Raw genomic sequence first — 15,458 nt, forward strand, 5'->3', positions numbered from 1 at the left:
ACACTTAGGTAGAGGTTTGGTTTCTGATTCAGATAATCTAAGCAGCAATCTTATCTTACCTTGACAAGTAGTGTGTGACCATGAGCAAGTAACTAAACCTCTTAGTTTAAAAACAAGTAACTAAATCAACTAAAGTAGTTAACTAAACTCAACTAAACAACAAGTGTAGTATTGTTAGCCTTCATTAGCGGAAGAAGTTTGCATCCTGGGATGACCTCACACTATTGAAATCACAGTTCAATATTAAAACCAAAGAAGAGTGAAAAATCTGATTTCATAATAAATAACTTGAAATGCCAACTTTGATATTCTGATGAGTATAAAGTGAAACCTCTCAGTTGCTTTAATTTGCAACTAATTAGTAGTGATCTGAAGCATTTTTTTATATAATTATTAGATATCTTCCTTTGAAAACTGCTTATCCTTTTACCATTTATGAATTGGACAATGGTTCTTATTCTCAAAAGAATTCTCACTGGTCTCATCACATCTCTTTTTGCTTTGCTCTTCCAAAGGTTTGTTACCAAACACCTTGTGGTAGCTGTTGAACCTGTCATTTCTTCTCAGTTTTGCTCCCTGCTACCAACTTTTGAGCTCATCTCTTAAGAGACACTCTTTCAGCTCCAGTATGCTGTTATATTGATTACAACCTCTCCATGATAAAGTCATGCTGACAGATCTTTAATTATAGCCAACATTTTCAGCTAATAAAAGCCTAGCAAACTGCTTTGGGAAAACATCAGACTTCATCAACTAATCAATCGATAAACATTTATTAAATGACTACTACATGCCAGACATTTTGTTAAACCAATATTAAAAAAAAAAACAGTCCCTGCCCTCAAGGAGCTAACACTCTAATGGGGGAAGAAAACATACAAAAGAAAACTGAAAAGAGGAGGAAAAGAAAGGGATGGCCATCAGGAAGAAATACCTGACACAGGCACATGAAGAACAAGTCTCTCAGAGAAGTCCCAAAATAGTGATGATGAGGAGATATCTGAGTTGAATTTTTTCTTTAAATGGAAACTTGGAGTATATGGCCCTACCTTATAATCAGAGGGGGCAGAAGGTAGTGATGCAATGATGAGATATTACATGATAAGATTATCACAATAATGAGCTTCCTAGTGTGAGGAATGTAGGATGTTTGGCTTCCACAGAATGTAAGAGGAGATTGTTAGTCTAGATATAAGGTCTATAATACTATACAGTTTCCTGTGTTCATTAGTATAATGACCAGGGTGAGGAAAACATTATTAGAGAATGGTATGGGGTGAGGGTATCATTTAGATTATAACCCTGACCATGATAGGGAAGACCAAGCCTTTCAAACTACATATAAGACTAGACATTGTTGCAATTCATGGCCTTTTTCCAGTAGGGAAATTGGTCCTTCTTTACAGAAAGTTAATTAATAAATAGTTATTTTAATTATTCTGGACTAAATATTTATAATTAGGAGCCATTTATAACACTAAGATATGGTTGACAAATCAGTACAAGTCCCAAAATAGAACAGTAAGTGAAAAATTACATCTCTATGAATTTAAATGTAAGTTTATATATGAAATGGGTAACCGACCCCTTTCATTCAGAGCTGGCCTGAAACCAGAGAAAGATGCAGGAAGAAGAGAAAATAAATTTTGAAAAAGGTAAAACAGGGGGCGGAGCCAAGATGGTGACAAGAAGGGATCCAGTCTTAGGAGCTCTCTAATAAAACTCATAAGTTAAAGACTCTAACTAAACTTGCGAGAGACAGAACCCACAAAGGGACCCAGAGAGGCAGTTCTCCTACTCAAGGTAACCTAGAAAAGAACAGAAAGGCTCTGCTCCCTGGGGTCGGAGGGGCAGCCCGCCAGAGGGGTGGCCCGCCAGAGCCAAAGAACTTCAGCCTCCCGGAGGCAGCCCCAGGGCACTGGGAGCTGCTCCCAGCAGTGGGGGAGTCTCCTGAGCTGCACCACAGGGAGCACCCAGCACAAAGTGGGGGAACAGCGGGGGACCTCTGCCAGAGGGAGCACGTGGAGCCCAGCCCTCAGGACACACAGCCAGCAGCTTGGTCTTTCTGCAGCCCAGACCCGGAAACCAAAGTGGGCAGAGCTGGTAAGCAGGAGCCCCCAGGGCATAAGCCTATTGAGCTGAGGGAGTGGAGTGAAGAGAGAGACTGCCCAGCTCTGTCCTCTGCCTCTGGAACAGGACTCTGGGGCTCTGACCACATTCAGATCCTGATCGCAGTCTAGGCCCCCCATAGAACAACAGGGCACCCCCACCTCAGCCCCGTGGCAGAGGGGGGCTCTTATGATCATTCACAGACCAGGAGGGAGGACAGAGCCTCACATACTGAGACCCTTGTGGGAGTGTCTCAAAAGCTCAGGAAGCACCCCAAAACCAGGACCAGGCTGGGAAAATGAGCAAGCAGAGAAATAAGAGGAAGACTATTGAGAAATATTTTGCAAATGAGCCCAAGAAGGATCAAAATACTCAGTTTGAAGATGAGGAAGCACAAGGTCCTGCATCTAAAGACTCCAAGAAAAACAGAAATTGGGTTCAGTCTATGACGGAGCTCAAAAAAGACTTTGAAAATCAAATGAGGGAGTTGGAAGAAAAACTGGAAAAAGAAAGGAGAGAGATGCAGGAAAAACATGAAAATGAAGTCAGCAGCTTAGTCAAGGAAATCCAAAAAAATGCTGAAGAAAATAGCATGCTAAAAAACAGCTTAGGTCAAATGGATAAAACAGTTCAAAAAGGTATTGAGGAGAAGAATGCCTTAAAAAGCAAAATTGGCCAGATGGAAAAAGAGATAAGAAACCTCTCTGAGGAGAACAAATCCTTCAGACAAAGAATAGGATTCAGGGAGATTGATGAATTTACCAGAAATCAGGAATCAATACTTCAAAACCAAAAAAATGAAAAATTAGAAGGAAAATGTGAAATATCTCATTGAAAAAACAACTGATATGGAAAACAGACTTAGGAAAGATAATTTGAAAATTATTGAAATACCTGAAAGTCATGATCAGGAAAAGAGTCTTGACATCATTTTCAAAGAATTACTACAGGAAAATTGCCCTGATATTCTAGAAGCAGAGGGCAAAATAGAAATGGAGAGAATCCACCGATCCCCCAGAGAAAGAGATCCCAAAAAACCAACCCCCAGGAATATTATAGCCAAGTTCCAGAACTCCCAAGTCAAAGAGAAAATATTACAAGCAGCCAGAAGGACACAGTTCAAATATCATGGAGGTGCAGTCAGGATCACACAGGACTTAGCAGCAACTACATTGGAAGCTCCTAGGGCTTGGAATGCAATATACCAGAAGGCAAAAGAGCTTAGAATGCAGCCAAAAATGAACTACCCAGCAAGGCTGAATGTCCTCTTCCAGGGAAAAAGATGGACTTTCAATGAACCAGGGGAATTTCAAATGTTCCTTTTGGAATGGCCAGAGCTGAACAGAAGGTTTGATCTTCAGATACAGGACTAAGGTGAAGCATGGAGATTGGAGGAGAGGGGGAAAATATGAGGGACTTAATGAGGCTGAACTGCATGTATAGAAAAATGATACTGATAATATTCATATGAACCTTCTCAGTTAATAGGGCAGGTAGAGGGAGCTTTTATAATTGAAGCACAGGAGAAAGCTGAATTTGAAGATAAAATATGGTGTAAAAATGGAGTCAATAGAAAAAAAGGGAAATGGAATGGGAGAAAGAAAAAGGAGAGGGGGAATAGTCCAAGATATTTCACATAATAAGATTTTTTTTATTACAATGAGCTATTGCAATGATATGGAAGGGGGGAGGCAAGGGGCTCTCATCAGAGATGGCTAGGAGAGGAAACAGCATATATACTCAATGGGGTATAGACATCTGGAGTAAGAAGGAGGGGGGAGCAGGGGGAAGGGGTGGGGATGTGAATAAAGGAGGAGAGGATGGACCATGGTAGGAGAGTGGTCAGATATAACACATTTTCTTTTTTACTTCTTGCAAGGGGCTGGGATTGGATGGCCTGCCCAGGACCATAGGGCCAGGTGGATTCTGGGCCTAAGGGGTGGTATGGAGGCTCAGGCTTCTTGACCCCAGTACCAGGGATCTGTCTGCTGTGCCACTCAGTGACCCTACAGCAGAGTCAGAGTGAAAGGAGAGAGAAAATATAGAACATGGTAGTGGAGAAATAAGAAAGGAGAGAGTTGAGATCAGCAATGGCAACGTTGGAAAAATATGGAAGTAACTTTTGTGATGGATTTATCATAAAGAATGAGATCCACCGGGGACAGAGTTGTTGGTTTTGGAACAAAGACTGAAGCACATTTTTTGTTATTATTATTTGGGGGAGGGTGCAGGGCAAGTGGGGCTGGGTGGCCTGCCTGGGACCACATAGCAGGGTGATCTTTGGGTGTCTGGGGCCAGATTTGGACCCGGGTGCTCCTAGCTCAAGGGCCAATGCTCTGTCCACCACCCAGCCATCCCTACTATTATTACTATTTTATTTTATTTTGGGTCTTTTTTTTTCCTTCTTTTTGGTTTTTGCAGGGAAGTGGGGATCGGGTGGCTTGCATATCACATGGCTGGGTGATTGTTGGGTTTCCGAGGCTGGATATGAAATCGGGCTCTCATGGCTCCAGGGCTGGTGCTTCGTCCATTGCGCCACCTGGCCATACCTACAATTATTACTATTATTTTTTTTAATTTAAATTTTTTTTCTCTCCCCTTTACTTTTTTCGCCCAAGCAAGTCTATCTATATTCATGGGGGAGGGGTATTTTGTTTACTTGTAAACAAGAATATTTTATTAATATAAAAAACATTTGTACAAAATGAGAATAAAAATAAATTTAAAAAAATTAAAAAAAGAAAAGAAAAAGGTAAAACAAATTAAAAAAAAGAATGAACCTGGGGCAGCTAGGTGGCGTAGTGGATAAAGCACCGGCCTTGGAGTCAGGAATACCTGGGTTCAAATCCAGTCTCAGACATTTAATAATTACCTAGCTGGGTGGCCTTGGGCAAGCCACTTAACTCCATTTGCCTTGCAAAAATCTAAAAAAAAACAAAAAACAAAAAAGAATGAACCTGCTCTCTCAGAGATAGAGAAAAGTAGTCTTTTGTTTTCCTCCATAAAAATATCAGGCCACCTTGAAAGTCTCAAGAACTTTAGAATTAATTGTTCATCATGGGAGACACTGGCACAAGGACTGCCCAGTATGGCATGTCCTCATCAGTGAGGGTGCTGTACTCTATGAGGAAATAACTCAAGGAAATATAAATGGAAGAACTCAAAGGAAACATAACATACATAAATTTAGAGTAAGCAACCTACATGTTCACATAAACTATTTGTGCCCAACCTGTGGTAGAGCATTCCAAGCTTGTATTGGTCTGATCAGCCACAGTTGCTTACACTATAATTTGGTGGTGCAGTGGATAGAGCACTGGCTTTGGAGTTTGAGTCCAGCCTCAGGCACTTGCCACTTACTAGCTGTGTGATCTTGGGCAAGTCACTTAACCCTGATTGCCTTGTATCCAGGGCCATTTCCAGTCATCCTGATTCATACCTGGTCATTGGACCCAGATGATTCTGGAGGAGAAAGTAAGGCTGGTGACTTGGCACAGCACCCCCTCATTCAAATCCAATTCATGTGCTTGTCACAGTATCACCTCTCTGATGTATGGTCTTCTTTGAAAATAAAGGACAAAAACTATAAGAACCTTAAAAAAAAGAGTTAAAATAAACATAACAATAGCAATATAAAAATGGATTAGACATGAAGTTTTATTCTCTGGGATTTACCACTACTGTTAAATAATGACCACCCCAAATTAAAAAAGATCAGAAAATTTGTACAGTAACAAGGGGAGGGGAACAGAATATATATATAATAAAATTGACAAACCCTTAGACTTGCCTAGAGACCATTCTATTATTTGATATCAAAGAGAACCATCCTTCAATGCTATTCTGCCTGAGGGAGATAACATTTCTTTTGTGTGTGTGTGTGTGTGTGTCTAAGTACAAGGAGGGCTGGGCAAATACTCTTTTCAAACTATAAAGGATGCAATTCTTTTCTGGATTAAGTAGGGCAGGACAAGTATTCCTTTCAAAGTCTGAGGAGGTCACATTCCATTCCTCACCATAGGTAAGAAACATCCACCTTTGATCAGGAATAGTTGTAAAAAACTTACTTTAGGGCAGCTAGATGGTACAGTGGATAGAGCACTGGAGTCAGGAGGACCTGAGTTCAAATCTGACCTCAGACACTCATTAATTACCTAGCTGTGTGACCTTGGGCAAGTCACTTAACCCCATTGCCTTAAATAAATAAAAAAATTTTTAAAACTTATAGTAATTAACATACTTTGACATTTTCCCCCACATTGATTAAAGATGATGTCATTACATCAGTTGTAGATCAACTAAAGAAAAATATGAAGAGTCTACTGGAGCAGAAACTAGTAGGAGATCTAGGGCTGCTAGAAAAATGATCAAGCAACATACATAAGGTCCATCCATAAGTGGGGAACATAAGGATGGAGGATGCATTTACAGAGTCAAGGGCAAGTTACAAAGACCAGTCCCCTTTGACTGAATAACCCACACAATCAAGAAGCCCAAGTAGGAGAAAGTAAATAATATAAATTTTTGGTCCATTTCTTCTTTCTTCTGGATACATCTGATGTCTTTTGTATCTCCAGAGTCTTTCAATGACCAGACTTTTTCCAAGTACAGTCAGGTTACTTGTATTCCTTTCTGATAAAAGAAATGTCTCAATTCCAAATTTTAGATTAAAACCTATGATTTTAGAACCTCTTTGATTTACCATTTGTCACACAGAGACATTGGTCTACAAATAAAAAAATTTTTAAACTAAATTAACTTCGCAGTCCAGTCTCAAAAGACTCATTTTAAAGTACTTGGCACTATTTTATTTCTCCCATTTGGAAGATGCTGTTCCACTATCAAAATAAGTTCCATAAGAACAATCATTTTTGGAACAATGTGTATCTGGTAGTTGATTTATAAATCAGTTTTAACCTTTTGCCCATGTTTAAAAGAATCAAAAAAAGAAAGAAATGAAAAATGAAAAAAATTTTAGACTACAGGTCATCCTTCTTTGTATATATTTTAATTGACTTGCTCAAATCTCCCCTTAGCATTTTGAAAAGCTAAAGGATCTTAATTCTCAGAGGAGCGTGTAGCTGACAACAAATACCAAGTTTAGCCTATCTTGCTATTAGAATTAGATAGTTGCAAGCACATTTACAGGAATATACCACAAGTACCAAAGACATTAAGAAAGAACAGTTATCCTTTTTCATTTAAATATCAGTTTCCAGGAAAGGTGGATGACCAAATTCCTTGAGCCAGATTTTAAATCTGTCAGGTGAGACATTTCCAAAGGTCATATTTAAGAAATGAGTTAGAAAAGTCTAATCTCAGAACTTGTTGAACAATTGCTTCCCCAACCTTTCTCAATGAACCTATCACCCACAAATATCCATGAACCCATAGGGTTGCTGGTTTCATAGTCACTGTTCCAACCCAAATTTTCTTTAAGCCTGGATTTCAGACTCAGGAAGCCAATTTTCAGTCTCATGATATCTTCAATAGCAATTTCCTATAGTCTAAAGAATCAGAATATACTACATGGAGATTATAATCTTTCAATGGCAAAAATAATATAACAGAAGAACCTCACAATTCAATTTTAAAAAATCAGTAATCCCCAGTTGCCTCTTGAAACATGTTTTACAAAAACAGTTTTTATAATAGACTGTTTAGTTATTACCCATGTTTAAAAATAGACATAAATATAGGTCATAGCTTTTAGAATCCCTTTAAACAATTAGAAACTAATTTCAAACAAAATAGCCATAACAACAATCAGATTTCCAAGTAGGGCATAAATTATTGTATTTCACTAAACACGTTTTCATCCTCAAAGCTTATTTCTTAGAAAAGTCAAAACAGCATCAAAGTTTTCTTAATTTTAGCCTTATGACTTTATATATGTTACTTTATAAATTTACTTCTACTCAAATATGATCATCATTCTCAAAAGAGAATTCTTTTGGAATTTAATCTTATACATTATAATTTCAAAATTATTACTCCAACTTTTACTTAGGCCATGGAATGGCAGCAAATTTAGATCAAAGCAGCAACACAAAGAAAGCATACAAGGATCCTTGTCCCTGATTTCATTTATCAAAGTTAGACACAACTGTTATCAATATCAGATTAATATTACAATGAATTAACTTACAGATGAAAATTTTTTTCACAGAAAGGGACTTTTACACATTTTTATTTTTTTTTGTTTCTTTTTTTTTAAGGCTTTTGCAAGACAAACAGGATTAAGTGGCTTGCCCAAGGCCACACAGCTAGGTAATTATTAAGTGTCTGAGACCAGATTTGAACCCAGGTACTCCTGACTCCAGGGCTGGTGCTTTATCCACTAGCCACCTAGCCGCCCCCTTTTACACATTTTTATCACAATGTTAAATAATCCTACATAGATAGTTCATTTGAATGGCCCTGACTAATTTGTATACCTTAACCTTAATTTATAAATAGTTGAAGCAAGCTTGACAATTATATTTACAGAATCACACCCCCATTTACTGCAAGGATTTTGCCAGAACTCTACAACACAGATACTCTTGCAACAGGTTTATATTTTCTATTACATTCCCCATGTAAAACAAAGTAACCCCAAAATCTCAGTTCAGGGATAATGTTATTAAAGACTTGTAGATGAGGGGCAATAGTTCAAGACTAATTTGAAAAGAGAGACCAGAGAGGAAAGTTGGTCAATAAGAACAGAGACATAAGACTATTTAATTTCCAAATAAACAATTGAGTTGAAAAAGTTATAGCCTCATCTTATTCCAAAGCCAGTTTTAAAATCAAGATTGTCCTTCCCATGTAAAAGTAAAAAGACATAGACTACTTGGATGAACAGGAATGGAAAAACAGACACTGCATACATCAATCACAGTATATAAGGTGGCAGAAGGAGGAATGAAAGATAACAGGGTGTGGGGGTTGGGTACCACACAGGAGCCAGGCAGGACATTAGATGAAAATGATTCTTTCCAAGAGCAACAGAAAGAGTGGTTTTAAAAACTCATAAAGGTTGTGGGGAAGGACTTTTTAATTTCTTTTTTGTTGTTGTTGCTCTTCAAAATTTTGCATTGTTTCTTCCAATGGTCTGGTTCCTTGCAATAAGACAAATCCTTGTTACTTGATTCTCAAACTGGCTTCTGGTAATAGCTGAATTTTGGATAGGAGCTGCTAACTGCTTGAGCTTTAAAAGTCAAACAGAGGATTATATCTTAAGCTTGGGCAACAGATAGTCCCTAGAGTTGATTGAATGGAAGAGAAGAAGGTTGGTCAGATCTGTATTTGAAGGTCAATTTGACTATTGAGTGGTGGATGAAATGTAAGGCTCTCATGAAGTAAGCTGGAGATAGGGACATGATGGAGACTACAAACTCCTCTCATTTCTGCTTCTTCCCACAGTTTTTTTCCCCCCTCTAATAAACCATCTTGTTGCATGGAGCTAGAAGCCAGAAGTGCTTCAAGTAACTTCAAAACCTGAAGAATCTAAAGAGATAGAAGAGATTTAAAGAAGAAATTCTGGTACAAAAAAGAAAGTTAATCTCTTTTCTCTCCTGCTCTCACCAACTCCCTAATTCTACCTTGTCCTTTTCACAAGTGTGGGGCATTGATCCCCACTAGAGAAAGGAGAGTTACCTGTCAATGGGCATTAGGGCTTAGCTTATGCACACAAATACATATTTGTGAACATATATGTTTGTATGTGTGTGTGTGTATATAGACACATATGCACACTTATGAAAAATATATCTGTATATATTTTCTCACAATACACAATTCCAGATCCCATTCTTAGGCACTTTCTTTTAACCATCTGTTCACTTCACAAATCCTCTTTATCTTCTAAAGAACCCTGCCTTCTATCAACTGAAGTAATGAAAGCACCCACATCAAAAATATTCACTTTACATTATTTAGTAGCTTAGGTGGTACTGTGGATAGAGTAATAACCCAGGAGTCAGGAAGGCCTGAGCAAAAAATTTGACCTCAGACATTTATTAGCTGTGTGACTCAAGGCAAGTCATTCAACCTCTATTTGCCTCAATTTCCTCAATTGTAAAATAGAGATAATAATAATAGCACTTGCCTTCCAGGTTATTATGAGGATTAAGATCATATTTGTTAAATGTTTAGCATAAAAGTTGAAACATAGTAGACACTATATAAATGCTAGCTATTATTATTATTTTTTTTAAGTTTTTGCAAAGCAAACAGAGTTAAGTGGCTTGCCCAAGGCCACACAGCTAGGTAATTATTAAGTGTCTGAGACCAGATTTGAACCCAGGTACTCCTGACTCCAGGGCTGGTGCTTTATCCACTATGCCACCTAGCCACCCCAACTAGCTATCATTATTAGCAATACATTCTAGGTATCTCTCATTTCTATCAGTTGTCCCCACAAATGTCTCCAAGAATGTAGATTAGTTGTTGGTTTCACAAGTCTTAGAAGATTCCATATCAGAGCCTCAATACATGCCCTTGGAGAATATAGCAAGCCACTCTATTGTTTTTATCAATTCAACAAATGGAAGGATCAAAATTTTCAGCCAGGAGTCATCAATCTCAAGGTAGCTAGTGTGTCCACCAATTTGGCTTTCTCAAAGAGTACTTGATGGGAATACTTTACCAGTATTTTTATTACTTTACTTTGGAAGGAACGGATTCTAATTCCCTCTTACAACCCACCTTTCCAGTGGTCAACCATCCTTGAGTGAGTGGGTATCCAATTAGCCTCACACTCCCCAGCTTCACCTCTTCATCAGGGTTTTTGTAGCATGATCTCCCTCAGATACAACATTGTGTATCCCAGTTACACCATGATTGATGTTCTAACTAAAACCCTGTCCTCCTCAACTCTGTTCTTTCTTTACTCTCCTCTCAGTGCTAATCAGTGTTTTGTAGTCCATTGATGTGGGATCCTTAGGTAGAGGAGGGAAGAGTTTAGAAGGGACACCTGTGTTTCACCTTTAGAACATATAAACCACTTCACTTGTAGAGAAAGCCCTTCTACTATTCTTCCACTGAAGTGTCTCTGATAAAAAATCATTTGTTTCTTGTTAGTCAATGTAAGTCAAACACCAATCCTGTTCATGACACTACTTGTGAATCAAATCCAATCAAATCAATCATGCATGGTACAAGTCCAAAAGGTTTTAGCCTCAGACAAATCCTGCCAGGTATATTAATTTTAAGGTAGAAACTGGAGGTTTTTCTCTTTCTGTTACCTGGTATCTGCTTTGCTAGGTCCTTTATTCATAAAGACCAAAGGAATGCTGAGAAAGCTGGAAGAGATTTATATCTTTTTAATGTACAGACTTGTCAGTGGAAGGCTGCAAGGTCAAGTTCACACATATTCCAATTTGCATAGCCCAGGTTTCCTTATCAGTTTCCCAAGTTCCTACTCTGACTCTCCCTCTGGTCTGGTATGCTCCATGTCTACCTGTCCACTGGCCTCCCTTGTCCTGCAAGCAAGTTCTAACCACAAGCTCCTATCCTGTCTATCTCATATCCACAAACAATACAATGTCTGACTGTCTCACTACATGGTTTGCCCCCTAATCTGAATAGTTATAGTAGCAGAGAACAAAGCCAGTATCATGACAAGTCTGGGACTTAAGTAAGTATCATCAGGTATAAATAAGATGTAACTGGCTGTGCCCAGATTCTATGCCCAAATAAGGACTGAAATACAGCCTAATTATATAACCATAATCTCCTACTATGGACCTTTTCCAGTCAAGTTGGACCATTGTGATTAAGGGAAATTCAGAAGTTTTATAATAAAAAAGTCCTGGGTATCTTAAATCCCCAAATTTCACTCTTACCCTCCCTTCTGCCTTCCAAATCTTCAGACTTTCTCCCCTTTCTCCTGTTCTCTGCCCCTACAAAGAAGTGTAGGTTTCCACAATACTGGGTTGGGGTGGGGGAAGCTTTTCACTTTTCCCTTCCACCCAATTCAATTGCTATTCCACATCTCCCACCTTCCCAACCAAATTAAATCTCTTGAATACTATCATCATTAGAGATAGCATAGTTTAGTGGAATGTTGCCAAGTCTTGTCAATTCAAACTCCTTAATCATTTACATCTATCCTCTTCTCTCTCTGCTCATAATTCCAAAACCCCATTTCAGGTCCTCATCACATCTCACCTGAAGTGTTTTAAATAGACTCCTTATTGGCCTTCCTGTGTCTAGTTTCTCTTCTTTCCAAATCATCTCCCATATCATCCTATCATCCTTCTTTCATACAGTTGCCAAGGCTTTAGCCTTTAAATACAGTTCTAATCATATCACTCCTCTACTCAAGAAGAAAATTCAATAGTTTTCTTTTGCTTATAGGATAAACACAAATTCCTCTGGCATATGAAACACTTCATGATCTGATTCCAGTCCACCATTCCATGTCTATTTCATATAATCTCCTTCCTATACAATCAAATTGACCTTCTTGCATTGAACGTACACAACATTCAATTAACCATCTCTGTGCCGCTAGTTTGTCTGCTATGCTTGCAATGCTCCCTCATAGAATCTCTAGCTTCCTTCAAAGTTCAGTTCAATCCAAAAAATTACTTTAACAAGTTAGAAAAAAATTGTAAGTAAATTCATATGGAGAAATAAAAAGTCAAGAATTGCCAGGAGCTTAATGAAAAAAAGTGAAAAAGAAGGTGGCTTAGCCCTACCAGATCTAAAATTATATTATAAAGCATCAGTCATCAAAACTGTTTGGTATTGGCTAATAGAGTGGTGGACCAATGGAATAGACGAGGTGTAAAAGCAGGAGAGGATTATAGTAATCTGCTGTTTGATAAACCCAAAGAGTCTGGCCATTGGGATAAAAACTCCCTCTTTGATAAAAATTGCTGGGAAAATTGGAGGTTAGTATGGAAGAAACTTAGATTAGACCAACACCTCACACCCTTTACCATGATAAGATCCAAATGGTTACAGGACATAGACATAAAAAACAATACTATAAGCAAATTAGAAGATCAAGGACTAGTCTACCTGTCAGATCTATGGAAAGGGGAACAGTTTATGACTAAGGAAGAGTTGGAGAACATCACCAAAAACCAATTAGATGATTTCAATTACATTAAATTAAAAAGCTTTTGCACAGATAAAACCAATGTAACCAAGATCAAAAGAAATGTAGTAAATTGGGAAATGATCTTTACAACTAATGATTCTGACAAAGGACTCATTTCTAAAATATACAGAGAACTGAGTCATATTTTTAAAACAAAAAGCCATTCCCCAGTTGACAAATGGTCAAAGGATATGCAAAGGCAATTTACAGATGAGGAGATCAAAGTAATCCATAGCCATATGAAAAAATGCTCTAAATCATTAATTATTAGAGAAATGCAAATTAAAGCTTCCCTGAGGTACCACCTCACACCTCTCAGATTGGCCAGTATGACCAGGAAGGATTAATGATCATTGTTGGAAGGGATGTGGGAAATCTGGGACACTATTACACTGTTGGTGGATCTGTGAACTCATCCAACCCTTCTGGAGAGCTATTTGGAACAATGCCCAAAGGGCAACAAAAATGTACATACCCTTTGACCCAGCAATACCACTACTGGATCTATACCCTGAAGAGATGAGAAAAAGGGTAAAAACATTACTTGTACAAAAATGTTTATAGCAGCCCTGTTTGTGGTGGCAAAGAATTGGAAATCTAGTAAATGTCCTTCAATTGGGGAATGGCTTAGCCAACTCTGGTATATGTATGTCATGGAACACTATTGTTCTATTAGAAACCAGGAGGGATGGGATTTCAGGGAAACCTGGACGGATTTGCATGAACTGATGCTGAGTGAGATGAGCAGAACCAGAAAAATACTGTATACCCTAACAGCAACATGGGAGTGATGTTCAACCTTGAAGGACTTGCTCATTCCATCAGTGCAACAATTGGGAACAATTTGGGGCTGTCTGCAAAGGAGAGTGCCATCTGCATCCAGATAAGGAGCTGTGGAGTTTGAACAAAGTACAAGGACTATTCCCTTTAATTTGGAAAAAAAAAAAAAAGATACCTTATTGTCTGATCTTGTTACCTCTGAGAATTCTGTTCTCTTTAAGGATATGATTTCTCTCTCAACACACCCAATTTGGATCAAGGTACAACATGGAAACAAAGTAAAGACTGACGGAGTGTATTCTGTGGGGGGGGGGGGGGGGAGGGAAGCAAGATTGGGGGAAAAATGTACAACTCAAATAATATCTTTAATAAAAAATAAATTTAAATTAAAAAAAAGTTCAGTTCAAGTATCACTTCCTCCAGGAAGTTTATTCTGATTCTCCCTAACTCAACCACCAGCTGTTATTGTCCTTCAGGATATTACTTTGTGCAACAGAATTGATGAATGAGGGGCTGGAAATTATCTCCCACTAGTCCCAGTCCTGCATTCAGGAGGATAAGGTTCAGTCCTGGGGAAGCTTAGTCAATGGAGAATAAAGTCAGGCATTTTCTCGTTTCCAACATATTACATCTCAACCAGTGGCAGAATTCTGGGGACAATCATTACATAAATCTTAGATTTGGCCCATATCTTCTCAAAAGATATTAACAGGTTCCCTTCTAGAAAAGTATTCAATGTATGAGATAAATCAGGTAGGAATTATATTTATTTCCTCCATCACAAAAAAATGCTTAAAAGATTAAAAAAAAGATTCATATTAAAAAAAAAGATTCATGAAGCAGGCAGATTTCAAAAAACCATGGAAAGATTTACATGAGCTGATGCTGAGTGACATCAGGAGAACCAGGAGATCATTGAACACCTTAACAGCAACATTATGTGATAACCAATTATGATAGACTTAGCTCTTCTCATCAGTACAGTGATCAAAGATAACTTAAAGACTTGTGATGGAAAATGTCATCTATATTCAGAAAAAGAACTATGGTATCTAATCACATACCAAAGAATAATATTTTCACTTTTCAAAAATTTGTTGTATACTTTTTCCTGCTCACTTTTTCCCTTTTGTTTGATTCTTCTTTCATATGCTTAACACGATTGTACATATATAACCTATATAAGATTACTTACCCTGCCATGGCAGGGAGGGGAGGGAGGAGAGGGAGGGAGAAAAATGCTGAACTCAAAATCTTGTAGAAATTGAATGTAGAAAACTATATAATTGGGAAAATTAAAATTAAAAGAAAAAAGAAAATATCCCCCCTCAAAAAAAAGACCTATGGATATTCATTGGTAAAGACATGAAACCGTTAACTATGAATCCTATGATACTCTCCTGGATGTTTGAACTCACTGATACATGTAATTCCTTGTTAAACTGATGAACAGACAATTCTTTTAGACTTCAGC

The sequence above is a fragment of the Macrotis lagotis genome, chromosome X (genome assembly GCF_037893015.1).
Source record: "Macrotis lagotis isolate mMagLag1 chromosome X, bilby.v1.9.chrom.fasta, whole genome shotgun sequence".
Taxonomy (NCBI): Eukaryota; Metazoa; Chordata; class Mammalia; order Peramelemorphia; family Peramelidae; genus Macrotis; species Macrotis lagotis.